Source organism: Leptonychotes weddellii, chromosome 16 (assembly GCF_054177405.1).
Source record: "Leptonychotes weddellii isolate Sample4059 chromosome 16, ASM5417740v2, whole genome shotgun sequence".
NCBI lineage: Eukaryota > Metazoa > Chordata > Mammalia > Carnivora > Phocidae > Leptonychotes > Leptonychotes weddellii.
Genome location: NC_138384.1, coordinates 49,087,432 through 49,104,150, shown reverse-complemented (window position 1 = coordinate 49,104,150; position 16,719 = coordinate 49,087,432). Strand labels below are relative to the sequence as shown.

At 49.5% G+C, this 16,719-nt stretch overlaps 1 non-coding gene across 1 annotated transcript; it reads right to left on the bottom strand.

The window, feature by feature from the left end:
- Nucleotides 1-2,379: 2,379 nt before the first annotated feature.
- On the bottom strand, nt 2,380-6,360 carry LOC115936651 (uncharacterized). The gene is made up of 3 exons (XR_014141108.1): nt 5,801-6,360; nt 4,191-4,228; nt 2,380-2,690 (listed from the first exon to the last, which is right to left on the bottom strand). It is a non-coding gene; the product is annotated as an uncharacterized LOC115936651 (transcript).
- Nucleotides 6,361-16,719: the final 10,359 nt, after the last annotated feature.

Genomic DNA, 16,719 nt, shown 5'->3' with positions numbered 1-16,719 from the left:
TGAGCCGAAGGCAGTCGCTTAACCAACTGAGCCACCCAGGCGCCCTATTTCCAGCTTTTTTGAGATATAATTGACATATAACATTGTATAGTTTTAAGGTGTACAACATGAGTATTTGATACATGTATATATTGCAAAATGATTACCATATTAGTTACCACCTCCATCACGTCATATAATTACGTGTGTGTGTGTGTGTGTGTGTGTGTGGTGAGGACCTTTAAGATCTACTCTCTTAGTGACCTTAAAGTATATAATACAGTATTGGTAACTGTTGTCACCATGCTGTAAATTAGAGTCCCAGAACTTATTCATCTTATAATTGGAAGTGTGAACCCTGTGACCAACATCATTTTACTTTTTTTTTTTTTTTTTTTTTAAAGATTTTATTTATTTGACAGAGAGAGACACAGCGAGAGAGGGAACACAAGCAGGGGGAGTGGGAGACGGAGAAGCAGGCCTCCCGCGGAGCGGGGAGCCCGACGCGGGGCTTGATCCCAGGACTCTGGGACCATGACCTGAGCCGAAGGCAGTTGCTCAACAACTGAGCCACCCAGGCGCCCCTGCCCTAGGTAACAACGTAACCAGCATTTACAGAGAACAATGTCAGGCATTGTGTTTGACAAATATTATTTCACTTAAACCTGAAAATAACGCAGTGAGGTAGGTTCAGTAGAATCTTTCTTAAGCGGATTCCACTGTTGAGTGACTCCTGGCGTAACTGATGTACCCCATCCCCTCTCTCAGACACACCGGCTGATGTTCAGGGCTGCAGAAGGCCCACAGCAAGCATACTGCTTTCTAAAATGCTTGAAGGGGGGTGTCTGCCTGGCTCTGTTGGTGCAGCAAGTGACTCTTGATATCAGGGTTGTGAGTTTGAGCCCCAGGTGATTGCAGAGATTACTTACAATAAAATCTTTAAAGAAAAAAACCAGAATGGGGCACCTGGGTGGCTCAGTCGTTCAAGTGTCCAACTCTTGATGTTGGCTCAGGTCATGATCTCAGAGTCATGAGATCGAGCCCGAGTTGGGCTCTGCCCTGGGTGTGGAGCCTGCTTAAGATTCTCTTCCTCTCCCTCTGCTCCTCCCCCCACTCGTGCTTGCTCACACTCTCTCTCTAAACAAAAACAAAAACAGAACAACAAAAATGTGTTAAATTCGAATGGGCAAGACAGTTGTAAGAATGGACTTCTTTCTCTTGTTTTTTTTCTCTTGTTCTCTAGAAAATTTCTACGTTCCAATTGCTCTGCAAGAGTGCTTGTATTTTATGGGGCGCCTGGGTGGCTCAGATGGTTAAGCGTCTACCTTTGGCTCAGGTCATGATCCCAGCTTCCTGGGATCGAGCCCCATGTCTGGCTCTTGGCTCGGCTGGGAGCCTGCTTCTTCCTCTTCCTCTGTCTCTCCCCTGCTCATGCTCTCTCTCTCTCTCTCTCTCTCTCTCTCTGTATCTCTCTGTCTCAAATAAAAAAATAAAAAAGAGTGCTTGTATTTTTGCTCCTGCTTAAAGGGACAAATTGAAAATTGTAGGTGCATAGACCCATACTAAACACAAAACAAAACCTTGGTTCTGTTGGACCAAATGAGTGTACATTTGTATGTCTTAAAGTGTTTTTAATTGCCTATTTTTAAAAAAGATTTTATTTATTTATTTGACAGAGAGAGACACAGCAAGAGAGGGAACACAAGCAGGGGGAGTGGGAGAGGGAGAAGCAGACTCCCCACTGAGCAGGGAGCCCAACGTGGGGCTCCATCCCAGGACGCTGGGATCATGACCTGAGCCGAAGGCAGACGCCTAATGACTGAGCCACCCAGGCGGTCCCCTCAACTGCCTATTTTAATGAACTTTTTGATGAACCAGCCAATGACTGGTCCTGGTCATGATGATGGGAGGGCTTCTACTCTGTCAATACCCCCATTTTACAGATGACAAAATGAGGCATTGATAGACAATAACTTCCCCGAAGTTGCAATCCCGTAAGGGGGTGGAGCCAGAATTTACGCTCAAGAAACCTGTCTCCTTCGTAGAGCCCAAGCTCTCAACCAGGACCATGGTCATCCTCAAATGTAATATGGGCAAAGAAGCACGCAGGCTGGAAAGCTGGGACCCAGTTTAATCTTGGGGTCACTACATCTTCAGATCCCTATTTCCTCAGCTGGGAGACCTAAATCTTTGAACAACAACAAAAAATAGACTTTGTAATAAGTCAAACCTGGGTCATTTGTGTGACCTTGGGCTAATCATCAATCTCTCTGGTCTGTAATTTCTTCACCCGTAAAGTGGGCAGCCTAGCAGAAGCTCCTTACAGGTTGTCACCAGAATTGGTGTCTATGATTCTTGGTATCCTTGACCCCTCATGAATGGAAGAACTGAGCCTTCAGCTGCTTCAAATAGGGTAGGTTTAATTAGAGGAACAGTGGGGGAGGTTGGGAAAGGCCAGGGACAGCAGCTGTGGGGAGACCCCTGTGGGTGCTCACTCGCCCTGGGCCTGTTGGGACCCTCAGGGACACCTTCCCGCAGTGCCTCTGGGTAGAAAGGGGTCATCCTCAGAGGACCCCAGTTCGTTACCCTCCAGACTGGTCATCTGGGGCCGGCAGGCTTCTCGGGAGGCGAGACTTCAGGGCAGATGAAGGACTGGCGACGGCTGAGCTGAGACGGAGCAGGGTCGCTAGAAAGAACAGCAGGGGTCGGTCCTAAGGAAGGGAAGAAAGAGCGGAGAAATGTAGATGTGCCTCGCTTTGTACCACAAGGAATGCGCAGTCCTAGGTCAGAGCAGGGACTCCTTCCCGTCACTCCTAGCAGGTGCCTCCTCCTCCCAGGGGTTCTTGCCACCCAATGGGAGGGGGCCGCCCCTCCAGTTCCATATGTCCCCTCCCAGTTGGGCCTTCCAGGACACTCCCTTGATTCCCAGTTACCCTTCCCCTGGAGGGTGCGCTCGGTGACCGCAGGGACCTCCCCAGTGGCAGCCCCTGAGTCCCCCCGGCCTGTCCATCCCTGGCCCCCCGGCGCCCTTCCATGCCTCAGGCCCCAACATCCCCATACTCTCTGCCACCCCACCCCCCATGCCTCCATCCCCCGGTACCTCTGACCCCCAGCCCCCCTGTGGCCCCCGGCTCCACTGTACCCCCAGCCTGGCACGCTGGAGCCCAGCAGGGTTGGGGCAGGCAGTGAATATGTAAGGTTGGCTCTGTGTACTGGAGTCCCCGGCATTGATCAGGTGGACTTCTTCCTCCCAGGGGTTCTCACAGTGTGGTGCAGGGGTCCGCAAGCTACAGCCTGAGCGTGACCCCGGCCTCCCCCACTTTTTACAGTTTTTAAAGATGAGGTAAGGGGCGCCTGGGTGGCTCAGTCGTTAGGCGTCTGCCTTCGGCTCAGGTCATGATCCCAGGGTCCTGGGATCGAGTCCCGCATCGGGCTCCCTGCTCGGCGGGAAGCCTGCTTCTCCCTCTCCCACTCCCTCTGCTTGTGTTCCCTCTCCTGCTCTCTCTCTGTCAAATAAATAAATAAAATCTTTAAATAAATAAATAAAGTTGAGGTAAAATCCGCATCACGTAAAATTCACTATTTGACCGTTTTAACTAATCAAGGATCCATCCTGGAGTAGTTCCTCAGGAAGTTAGACAGAATTACCGTAGGACCCAGGAATTCCACCGCTCCCTATGTACGCAAAAGGACTGAAAACAAGTGTTCAAACAAAAACGTGTACACAGATGTTCGTAGCAGCACTAATCACAATAGCCGAAAGGTGAAAACAACTCAAAGGTCCTTCAGCTGTTGGATGGATAAACAAAATGTGGTCTAGTCCTCCAACGAAACGCTCCACAGCCATTAGAACAAAGAGCTGACCCCTGCCACCACCTGGATGACCTTGAAAACACGATGCCCGGTGAACGAAGCCTGGCGCAAAGGCCACGCGGTGTGTGATTCTGTTTCCGTGGCGACGTCCAGAACAGGCTCACCCACAGAGATGTGGAGAGTTGACTAGTGGTTGATGAAAATGTTTTGTAGCTAGAGGGTGGTGAGGCTTGCCCAACACTGAGAATGAGCTAAATGTTACTGTTGGTAAATACAACTCAGATTCTACCACTGGCGTTCCCTAACCCACCGGGGGTTCCCTTATCAAACCCGAGGCAACTGGGACCAAGCCCTCCCACCCCAGCGGGGTCAGAGTGCCCTTCGTGGCCATGACATACCCGATGTCCACTTCTGCATTACAATAATGGCAGTAACACTGGGGAGGTTGATGAAGAAGTGAACCGGAAACAGAGAAAGACACGGTAGGGGTGAGGCAGGTCAAGGTCCTTCCCTTCCTTCCTCCTTTCCTGCCCTCCTCTCTCTCCTCCTTTGCTCTCGTCGTGACCTCCTGCGGGCCCGCTGATCCAACAGCCTCACCTCCCACATTCTCCCCAACCCCCTCTAATGTGGGGTCTCTCAACCTCGTCACTACTGACATTTGGACCCTGACCACTGTTTGTGGGGGCGGCTGTCCTATGCAATGTAGGATGTTCAGCATCCCCTGGCCTCCACCCACTAAATGCCAGTAGCTTCCTGTCCCCAGGCATGACCACCAACTGTATCTCCAGATGCTGCTGCGTCCTCTGGGTGGCAAGGTTGCCCCCACTGGAGAACCACTGGTCTAACCAAGGACCCAAACCCAACTGAGGTTCATCTCATTGGTCCCATTTCCCCCCGTCTCACAACCAATCCACCGGCACTTCTCCTTGTAGACCTGCGATGAGGTCCTCCTCTTGTCCACTCCCGTCACCACGCATCCTGCCTGGGCCACCTGGGCCTCCTCCTCGCAGTCTCTCTGCTTCCCCTCTTGCCCTGATGCCACGTCATCGCCCACACATGCACCCACAGTGACCCTTTCATACTTCAAATCAGAGTCTTGCGGATGGCTCTCCACCAGACTCAGGATAAAAGCTTCCTTCCTGCCATGGTCTAGGAGGCCCCTTTCGGATCTGGATTCCCTCTGCCCCTCTCAACTCCTGCAGATCTTCCTTTGGTTCCTCAAAGGCACACAGTGCATTTGGCCTCAGGGTCTTTGCCTTGCATGTTCCCTTGGCTCACAAGGGATGTCCCTGCAATTCTCAAGGCAGGTTGCTTCTCTGACCTCTCCCCGCCTTCTCGGGCGAAGCCGCCCACTGTCCTACATGCTGCGAGAGGTCCTCTGAGTTGCTTCCTTTTCTGGCGCTCATGGCTCATTTCACGTCTGTCCTGCCCCTATCATGTGAGCTCTGTGGATCCAGGGACCTTGTGGGGTCTTGTAGTCCCCAGCATCCAGCAAGGGACCTGCTGCATATATATAAATATTTGAATGTCTATAAATCGATGAGCGGAATGACTACTGGCCATTTCTTGCAAGTCATAATCCACACCTCTGCTTACTGTTTGCTAGGTGACTTGGCCCTTAAGAACCTAGCTTACATGGAGAGAGAGAGGCAGAGCCAGAGACGGAGAGAATGAATGAAGGGTAGTATTTCATAGGAACGTCTGGGGCTGTGTTAGTACAGAAGGGAGTGGCTCCTATCCAAGCTTGAGGATGGAGGCTCAGGGTGGAGGGGCCTGGGTGGAGAGAGACAGGGAGGGAGTGAGGGAAGGAGGGAGGAAGGAAGGGGTAAGGGAGGGCAGGAGGGAGGGAGGGGCAGTTCTATCTACAGAGGAGGGTCTTCTCTCCTACCCCTTCACCTCCTTGGCGGCTCCCTCTCTCTCTTCCTCCTCTCCCTTCCTTCACTCCCTTCCTCCTCTCACTCTGCCCGCCCCCCTCCCCACCGCCCTTCGGTGACAGGCTCCTTCTTACCCAGTCTCCTTTGTTGTAGGACACGAACAGGAAGCTGACCATCATGTAGGCGCATTTCAGCATGTTCCATCTGGTCCGCTTGGCTGGCGACTTCTTGGGGGCGGTGGTGGCCAGGGAGAGCTTCTCTGGGAGAACCCGGGGGGAATGATGCACACTGAAGTCATGCCCTTCCCGCCTGGAAATCCCTGCCCGTCCTGAACTCCACACCTCGTCTCCACCTGCCCCTCCAATGGACATTTGGGCCTCCTGCTGCCGGTTCCCCATCCCTCCGCCCCACCCCAACGCACCAGCCTCCTCAGCTGTCCTCCCGCTCCACACATCGGCCCTTGAAGCCAACCTCCACGAGGGTGCCAGGACAATCTGCCTAACACCCAGATGTGACCGCATCGCCTCCCTGCTCCGGACCCAACGTGGTGTGCAAACGGCCTTTCACCTCCCCAGCGTGCTTTCCTGCTCTTTTCATTCTAAACATTCTAGTAAAGTATAACATATGGAAGACCTCAGATTTCTACGATAAGTGTTTTATGATTGTGTGTTCACAAGCCATCAGACCCTGGGGGTGTGTTTGTCTGTTTTTGTGGGAAGTTTGCTTGATTACAGATTAAATTTCTTTGACAAAGCATTATTCAGATATTCCACCTTCTTTTGTTTCACTTTTGGTCATTTGAGTTTTCTTAGGATTTTGTCCATTTTGTCTACACTTGCCATTTTATTGGCATATGGTTTTTCAAAATGTCCTCTTTATTATTCTTTCAATACCTGCAGGATCACGTCCCCCCTAGTTTTGGTGATTTGTTTCTCCTGTATTTTTTTGTTTGTTTCTTATCAGCAATGCTAGAGAACTACATTTTTATTAGTCTTTTCCAAAGGACCAGCTGTTAGCACTGTTGATTTCTATCGTACATTTTTTTCATTGGCTTTTTATCACTTCCTTCATTCTACTTGGGTTTAATCTGTTTCTCTTTTTCAAAATCCTTTAGGTAGGGGGCGCCTGGGTGGCTCAGTTGGTTAAGCGACTGCCTTCGGCTCAGGTCATGATCCTGGAGTCCCAGGATCGAGTCCCGCATCGGGCTCCCTGCTCAGCGGGGGGTCTGCTTCTCCCTCTGACCCTCTTCCCTCTCATGCTCTCTGTCCCTCATTCTCTCTCTCAAATAAATAAATAAAATCTTTAAAAAAATTTTTTTTTAAATCCTTTAGGTAGGTACTCAAATCATTGGCTTTCTGCGTTTTCACCTTCCTTCCATCTTTTCTCATAAGGTACACATTTAAGATTATAAATTTCTCTCTAAGCAAAGCTTCGGCAGGTACCTGGGTGGCTCAGTCAGTGTAGCGTCTGACTTTGGCTCAGGTCATGATCTCAGGATCTGAGATCGAGCCCCATGTCCAGCCCCTCACCACGCTGGGCTCTGTGCGCATCAGGGAGTCTATTGTCCCTCTCTCTCCCCCTCTTTCCCTCTCTGCACATGTGCACACGCACTCTCTGTCTCTCAAATAATTAAATAAAACCTTTAAAAAAAAGTTATGGGGTGCCTTGGTGGCTCAGTTTGTTAAGTGTCCAACTCAATTTCGGTTCAGGTCATGATCTCAGGGTCATGGGATCGAGCCCTGTGTCGGGCTCCAGGCTCAGCTGGGAGTCTGCTTGAGATTCTCTCCATCTCCCTCTGCCCCTTCCCTCTGCAACCCCCTAAAATAAATAAATAAATCTTTATAAAAAATAAAAAGCTTTGGCTGTATCCTCCAAGTGTTGATAGCGATATCCTTACTGTCATTCAATTCAAAATTCTGATCATTTTGTGATTTCTCCTTTGGCCCATGGGTTATTTAGAAGTGTATATATTCAGTGATAATTTTAGATTTCCTAATACTTTGAGTGTTGATTTACAGCCTCACTCCACTGTACTAAGAGAGCATCCTCTAAATGACTTAAATTCGGGGGCACCTGGGTTTAGCCGGTTAAGCGTCTGCCTTCCCCTCGGGTCATAATCCCGGGGTCCTGGGATCCAGCCCCTGTCTGGCTCCCTGCTTCGTAGGCCTGCTTCTCCCTCTCCCTCTCCCCCTGCTTGTGCTCTCTCTCTCTCTGTCAAATAAATAAAATCTTTAAAAAATAATAATAAGAAATAAATGACTTCAATCCGAAGTTGACGGAGGCTTGTTTCATGAACCAACATGCAGCCAATTTTGGTAAGAAAAATAATCCCACGTTCAGTGAAAAGGCTGTGCATTCCATCGGGGTCAGGTTCAGAGTTCCTTCTGTGTCAGTTGCGTCATGTTGGTTCGTCGCTCTTTAGACCATCCGTATGAAGTTTTATCTACCTGTCCTATCATCTGTTGAGAGAGGTGTCCCCCACTATGACCATGGATGCATCTATTTCTTCTTGTCGTTTGGCCTGTTTTCCTTTTATGTAAAAACCAGCCGCTTTTATGCGAAAACAGATTGAGAACTGGCATATTTTCCTGGTGGATTCATCCCCTCTTTATCGATTTCAGTGCCCCTCTTTATCTCTAGTAACACTTCTTGACTCAGAACCAGCGATGTCTGGTGTCAGAATAGTTACACTGGCTTCCTTTTTGTTGGCAGCTCAGGGATATGCTTCCTATGATAGAATTCCCCTTACTTTTCTTTCAAATTTTCTGTCTCTGTCTCTCTCTTACAGAGCTCTTATGGGAGTGGGGAGTTAAAAATGTTCTCTTTGTGGTTTTAAACTATTTTGTGACAGTGTTCCTAGAAGTGGTTTTCTTTATATTCATTCCCCTTGGGGTTCTCAGAACTTTTTTTTTTTAAGATTTTATTTTATTTTTTTATTACTTTATTTTTTTATTTGACAGAGAGAGACACAGCGAGAGAGGAAACACAAGCAGGGGGAGTGGGAGAGGGAGAAGCAGGCTTCCCGCGAAGCAGGGAGCCCGATGTGGGACTCGATCCCAGGACCCTGGGATCACGACCTGAGCCGAAGGCAGACGCTTAGACTGAGCTACCAAGGCGCCCAAGACTTTTTGAGTACTCTCTACCCCCACCGTGGGACTCGAACTCATGACCCTGAAATCAAGAATTGCATGCGTTTCTGACTGAGCCCAGCCAGGCGCCCCTCTCAGAACTTCTAAAATCTGTTGCTTGATGATTATTTTTACCAATATGCAAAATTTTTAGTCGTTAACTCCTGACATAACACTTCAGTTTCATTTTCTCTCACTTTTCCTTCTTAAATTCTTATTTCACATGTGTCACAGCTTTTCACTGGGTCCCCTGAGTCTTGTGTGCCTCTTTCTGTATTTTCTATTATTTTATGAACTGTGCTTCACTTTGAGTAATTCCTCTTGACCCGTTTTCTAGCTCCTTAATCTCTCTGCTCTCTGTGCTCTCTGTTGTTAAGCCCAACCACTGAATTTGTCATTTCGGTTACATATTTTCAATTCTGGAATTGCCATTTGACTATTTTTTTTTAGCAAACTCTAGTTCTCTGGTGAAATTCTTCATCTATTTTTGTGAACGTAATAACAGTAGGCTTTTATTAAGTGCTTCTGGCCACTATCTGGGCCACCTGGAGGCTCGCTTTTATCACCTGGTTTCCTCTCTCTTGGTTTTCGGCCTCGCAGCCCTGACACTCGGGACTGACGTGTCATTTCCAGGGGAGCAGGAATGGGTCCCCCACCTACCTCGGTGTGTTGGGTCTCCTTGGCATCAGTGAGCAGCTCGAAGGCCCTAGCTGCCCTTCACACGGACACCTTCGTGGGCACCGATGCTCTGCCTGTGGTTACCTGGAGGCTTCTCCTCTTCTTGGGGCTTTGTCGTAAACTGGGCTGAAGGAGCTCACTGCCCTCCACGCAAGAAAAGGTGTGGATCCACGACTTACCTTCTTCCTTGCAACCACTTGTTTCCTCTAAAGGTGAGCAAGGAGGAGAAGGAGGAAGAGAGGAAATCATTAAGGAAGCCTGAAAGGGATGGAGGCAGTGCCTCTGGGTGCCTCCGATGGGGAGCAGAGGGGATGCTGTGGCCTCTTCGCTGCCCCTCGGTCCCCAGGCACTCGCCTGCTTCGTGGCCTTGGCCCATTCTCTTCCCTGTGCCTGGAGCACCCTTGGCTCAGCTAGGCAGTCAACCTGGCTCCCTGGTGAAATGTCACTTTTTTTAAACCTGTCAACCTCTCCCATGCTGTCTCTGCTTCTCCCTCTCTCCACCGTGTCCATAGGACTCATCCACATCAAACAGATGCTCCATCTACTTCTTCACTTATTTTGTTTTCTTTCTCCTCTCACTCAAATGCAAGTTCACGCAGGCACCGATTTCTGTCTGATTGGTTCCCTACTCTTCCCCGGGGCCTAGCGCTGGGCTTGGCACAGAGGAGCTAAGATTCATCAGCATTTGTTGGATGAACGACAAAAATGTTAAAACACTTATGATGTGAGTGACAATGGAGAGAGTGTAAGTTTCGGTGACTTCTAACGGCCCTCCCAACGTTGAGAAAAGAAGCGAAGAACTCTGTTTCTGTGCACAAGAGTAAAGACCAAGAGAAGGGCCAAACGGCACAGTTACTACTCACCATTCAACACCTGGAGGCTCAGCAAACCTAAGGAAAACAACACACAAACTGAATCGCAAAAGGCAGCACGAACTGTGCCGTCAGGTCCCCAGGCCCGACAAGCTCACCACAAGCTACCGCTCCTCCAAGAAGCCCTGCTGGATTCCAGGAACCTTTTCTAGTTGCCACCTCTCTCGGGACACTGATCCCTATTGCCTTATAACCATGGTCTCCCCCACCAGACGACGAGTTTCATCTTTGGGGTTTCCACAACCCTGCACGGTCCCGGCACATACTGCGTGTGGAATAATATCCTTGCCAGACAAGCTTCCCACCAAAACCCCACAGCAGGCACGGAGTGAGATTCTTACCTAGGATCCCTGATGTTGCCCATGCAGGGAAAAGGGTGGTCCGGGAGGCAAGGTCACGGGGGTAGGCGAGGTCCAGAGTGTCGAGTCCAAGGGGTCATGAGAGACGAGGCCATGAGGAGGAAACAAATCACCAGGTCAGAAGGTGGGAGACCAGGAACCCATGAGAGCAGAGCCCAGGGCGGGCGTGGTGATCAGTTAGCAGTTGGCAGTGAACAGGGGAGACCATCCAAAGCCTCATTGTCTGGGTCAGATGGGAAATCGAATGGCTGAAGGCACTTGCATCGGATCAGGGTTAGGCTGGGAAGGCAGCCACCATCCTTTGCCTTGCAGACTTGGGACGAATAACGCCTACTTTGTGACGACGTTGTGGGGGAGTACAGAGCATGATACCTTAAAGGTCCTGCCTCCCGTGCCCAACACTTGGCGAATTCTTAATGGGCTTCAGTTATTATAATCACCATCATCACCATATCATTGCCCAGATCCCTGATCTGAGGAGGGAGGTTGGTTCCCATAGGACACCCCACCTTTTTGAAAGTAGTCCCTGGGTTTTAAAGAAATTTCTCTAGAGATGATCCATGGCTAGGAATGGACCCATTAGCAGAGATAAGAAAGGGAACAAAGCAGGGGGGGAGGGCAACGTGAACTAAGAATCTTACTTTTCAATACTGTTGAGATGCGGGGCAAGGAGGTGAACATCCAGTAGAGGTCATTGGACACCGACAGAAACAGAAAGGAGGGGACCAGGAAGGTGTTAATGGCTCCTTCTTAGCTCACCCCACCCTGATGGTTCCCAAAGAGACCCTCCCATAGGAGGGAAAGGAGGGTATCCCCCAGATTTCATGGGATGCTCTGGGGCCAGGATGGGTTGCTTCTACTATACTTGTCCCCTTTGGAGAGGCATTTATCCAGGTGGCCAGAAGCCGCAGGTGCCCATTTTCCTTGGGGATTCATCCCCCAGAGATTAGAAAGATTGTCAGCAAAGGATCCCCTTGACCCATTTTTATCTAATTTCTCTCCTGAGGCTCAGGAAAGAGTGGGCTGCACCTCTTACACATAACTCAATACATCCTTGAATTCTGGGGCAGTGGTCCTTGGCTTTTGAGAATCTGATAAAATCCAGGGACCTTATATGCATATGGGCTCACATACCCAGTCATACCTGCAGCCTCGGACCCACCTGAGTCCCAGACACCTTCTCTCAATTTTCCCTGCAGCCTCAAGGGGCAGGTGGATCCCTACAGCTCATCCTGAGCCTCCTGCAGAGGTGGGGGCAGTGGGCAGTAGATTGAGACCTCGCTTAGCAGAGGGTCTCTCTCAACCTGGGCCCTAAATCGAAGAGAAGAATTCAAAGATCCCCTTCTCTTTCTTATTTCCTATACTTCATAGCACCCAAACACATCCCAGTGACCCCTAAAAAAGGAAAAATAACTTACTTTTCACTGGAGGGCGCAGCAGAACCAGAAGTCAGGAAGTCAATATGGAAAAGAGCGGGCAAGAGAGTAAGATAACATTAACACCGCCCCAAGGACACTCCATTATTCCTTCATTAAATAACCTTAAAATCACTTTCAACTTTTTATTGCGTACTAATTATAAACTCACAAAATATTGCCAAAATAGTACAGAGAGATCCTGTGTGACCGCTGTTCAGCTTCTCCCAATGGCGGCGTCTTACATAACCATAGTACTTTGTCAAAACCAGTAAATTGATGTTGGCGCAATTCCAGTACCCAGACGATAGAATGTACTCCGATTTCACCAGTTTTCTCGTGCACTCTTTTTTAAAAAATGTTTTGTTTTCTTAAATACTTATCAATCTCAGAGTCATAGCGTAGCCATCTTAAAATAACGTGGACATCATTACCTTGCTTTATAAGTGAAAGAAGGGATGAGGGTGTTTAGGAGAGCCACACAATGACCCAACACAGGTGGGTACCCGTGAATCCCACCTCTCCATCTCAAGGGGAGAGTAGAAGTGGGATTGAGACTGAAGACTGAGGGAAAAGTACCACTTCTTTTTTGTCCACTTCACCCCCATAAATTATGATGGACCCCACCGAAACAATCTGCTTATTGAGTTGAAGTTGGTGGGTCCATATGTATAGATTTAGTGTGTTGAAGGATCACCACCTGGGAAGCTTGTTTCAAACAAGGAGCCTGAAGCTCCACCCCAGATGTCCTGATTCTTTAGGTAGATCTGAGATGGGATCCTAATTTTAAACCAAGACCCTGAGAGGCATTGCTTTGGCTCAGAGGTCAGCAAACATCTTCTTCTTCCCTCTCTCTTTTTTTTTTTTTTAAACTAGGCTCCACGCCCACTGTGGAGCCCAACACGGGGCTTGAACTCATGACCCTGAGATCAAGAGTCGGACACTTACCCGACTGAGCCACCCAGGTGCCCCAACAAACATCTTCTATAAAGGGCCAGATAGTAGGTATTTTAGGCTTTGCAGGTCAGCAGTCATAGTCGTGACTCCTCAACTGCTCTGGCAGCAAGAACCCAGCCACAGAGGATGCATAAATGAATGTGTATGATTAGGTGTCAATAAAACTTTATTTAAAAAAAAACAGGAAGTGGGCCAGGCTGCAGTTTGCCAACTCCAGCTCTAACACAGTGGTTCTCAAACCGTCTGCATCAAATCACCTGAGAAACCTTTTTGAAAGAACAGATTCCTAGAGCCCACCCTGTGGTATTCTTATGCAAAAATTGTGGGTGGAACACAGAAAATCATGTTTTGTTTTGGTTGTTTTGTTTTTTTAACTTCCTGATGATCAGCCAATTTCGGGAACCATGTCTTCTAACTTGGGCTCCATCCGGCTCACGGTCCTGTTGTGAGAATTCACTAATACAACAGAGATAGATGCTCCACTGTTATTTCTCTTCAACTCCTTCCAGTTAACAAAGATACCAAAGATACCATGCATTAGCAGTTGTAGGGGACATTCGTTTCCTTCAAGGAACATTTGTGTAGCCCAGCTGTGTCCCAGACCTTATTCTAGGCCATGGAGTTAAAAGATGGGTAAATCTTGGGCGCCTGGGTGGCTCAGTTGGTTAAGCGACTGCCTTCGGCTCGGGTCATGATCCTGGAGTCCCGGGATCGAGTCCCGCATCGGGCTCCCTGCTCGGCAGGGAGTCTGCTTCTCCCTCTGACCCTCCTCCCTCTCATGCTCTCTGTCTCTCATTCTCTCTCTCTCAAATAAATAAATAAAATAAAATAAAATAAAAAAAAGATGGGTAAATCTTGGCCTCGGAAGAGGAGGAGAGAAGCTCCCTTTCCCACCCCATGTCCCCCAAGAGGCAGTTGTTAACCATCTGCCAGCACACCACAGCTGAGATTCTCCAGTGGGGTCTGTTTTTACCGACCGTGCTCCTGCCCCCACGCCAATGTCTAAATGCCAGGGTCGGGACCAACCCTTTCCCAGATATTTTTAAGGAATTTCAAGGCCCAGAGAGGGTTACAAGAATGTGATCTCAAGGACACGATACTCACTTTCTTCTTCGGTCCTGTCTGGAGGGGAGAATGCAGGCAGCCGGGTCCCGATGGAGGTGCAGAGTAGAGAGAGAAATGGGCATTAAGACCGGAAGCCTAGATACTGGCAAGTAGGTGTCCCTGACCGGTCAGAGGAGAGCAGAGGCGAAGGACTACTGGAGATGAGGCAGATGAAGACCGTATCGTGCAGTCAGTCAGTCTCTCTCTCCCGCAAATCTGGACGGAGCATCTACCATGTGCAAGGCGTGAGGACACATGGACAGCAAAGCGGGCGAGGTCCTCAGGCACAGAGAGTCAAGTCAGAGAAGCAGTGACAAGAGTCATCTGTGGAGCACGATCTGGGTGAATGTGTTTGGGTAAACCTGCAGGGTGCAGTGGGAACCTGTAAGGGGGTGTGGTTGCTGACCTTGTCCGGGGGCCAGGGAAGGCCTCTCGGAGGCACTGTCGCCGTGTCTCAAACCTGAAACATGAGTAGGGTTAACCGTGGGAGGACGTCTGAAAGCGGGGAGAGGAACGCATCCCAGGCTGAGGGAACAGCGTGGGCACGGTCCTGGGTGGGAAGGAGCCTGGGGCTTTGGAAGGATTTCGATGGCACAGGAGTATCTGGAGCTAGATGATGCAGAGCCGTGTAGGTGAGCTGAAAGCTCTCAGACTTCATCCTAACAACAGGGACGCAGCATTGCAAGATTTGGACCCCTGTCCAGATCCCAGCTCCACACACAGTAGCTTTGACCTTCAGCAACGTACCCCACCTCTCCGCACCTCAGTGTCCTCGTCATAAAAATGGAATTCTAATAGGGTGACCAGCCATTCTGGCTTGCCCGGCACCGAAGGGGTTCCCGAGAGAGAGAGTTTTAATGCTAACACTGCGAATGTCCCGGGCCGACAGGCTCACTTTAGATTATGATGGCATCTACCTCTGTTAGGGGAATGAAAGAAACGATGCAGGCAGAGCCCTGAAAACACACTGGCTTTTTAAGGGGCTTAATGAAACTTCTATTAGTTGCCACTTTGCCCCTGATGCTCTGCTTCCTTCTGGACCTCAGTTTCCCCAGCTGTATATTGGGTCACATGATCTCCAGCCCCATGAGCCTATGACTCAGGTTGCGGGTATTAGGTATTAGGTCATCACGCCCAATAATGGCTTTATTACCTTGATCTTTGGGTTTATAGCGGGCGCTTGGCATGTGAACTAAGAAGCACATTTTTTAAAAATGTGCAGCTGCCTTCCAAGGAGGGCTGACGTGTATGAGTGATGTGGATTGTCTGAGGGTTGGAGTTAGGGAGAGCTGAATGATTCACCCCACAGGCAGCGCGGGAGGAACGGAGCCCCTGAGATGGGAGAATTCTGTCTACTTAGGTCGTGACCTCTGCTGTCTCCCTAACCCTCCTCGGGACTCGTCCACTTGCAGACACGAGCGGATTTCTCGTGGGAACCAACAGAGGAGAGTTCTGCTCCCAGGCTGATGAGAACTGTTCTCTTCAAGCAGCAGAACCAGTAAAGAGGGCTCTGGACTCCAGAATCCACGGATTGTAGGGTGGGCGGAGTTGGGCCAGCTCTAGCCGGCTCCCTAGCACTGAGATTTTCATATATTTTGTCTTAACCTCATAAGCACTAGCCCTGCTTTGCAGGAAGAAGACACTTGTCCCTGGTCACTCGGCTGGTAAAGAGTGGAGCTGGGCTGGAGCTCCAGGTACATCTGCTTCTGGAAGGCCAGCTCACACCCACTCTGCCTGGGCGTCTGGGGCCATATGCATCCCCTTGGAAGTGGGATGTGAGCCGTCAGTGATGGCTGAGGAGATCTCAGGGGGGCCAGGGAAAGGGGGGTGGGGAGTCGTTCCCCTCCCAATTCCCCAGTGAGCAGAGAAAGTCTCAAAATGATGCTGGCTTGTCTCTTACCCCCTCTGCAAAACTCTTTCTACCAAAGTGGGGAGAAGAGGCTTCAGATGAAGAGTCTCAGGAGAGACCAGCATCGTGTTATAACTTACTAATATTTTATTTTCATTATATTTATTTTTACAGTGTCTGTTTATAATGAACAATACTGGCTTTCTACTTTCTCACATGGTGTCTTGTTTCCTTTTCAAGTTTATCTGTGTAGGTAAAAGAACTGAATTCTGGGGGCGCCTGGGTGGCTCAGTCGTTAAGCGTCTGCTTTCCGCTCAGGTCATGATCCCAGGGTCCTGGGATCGAGCCCCTCATCGGGCTCCCTGCTCCGTGGGAAGCCTGCTTCTCCCTCTCCCATTCCCCCTGCTTGTATTCCCTCTCTCGCTGTGTCTCTGTCAAATAAATGAATAAATCTTTAAAAAAAAAAAAAAAGAAAAGTTTTTCTATCTGACTTGAGCCACTGTGTTTGGGGCCTCCTAGCTACAGCAGCTTGCTCTCAATCACGACTAAAGGACAGTCCTCTCGACCACAGGCAGGAGGTAGACGAGGGCTCTGACTGATGAGATTTAGGAGAAAGTCTGTGTTTGAACAACTCTCCTTTTGATACGAGAAACTTCTGTGGCCAACCGCATTTTGCAGCAGAGCACAGGAG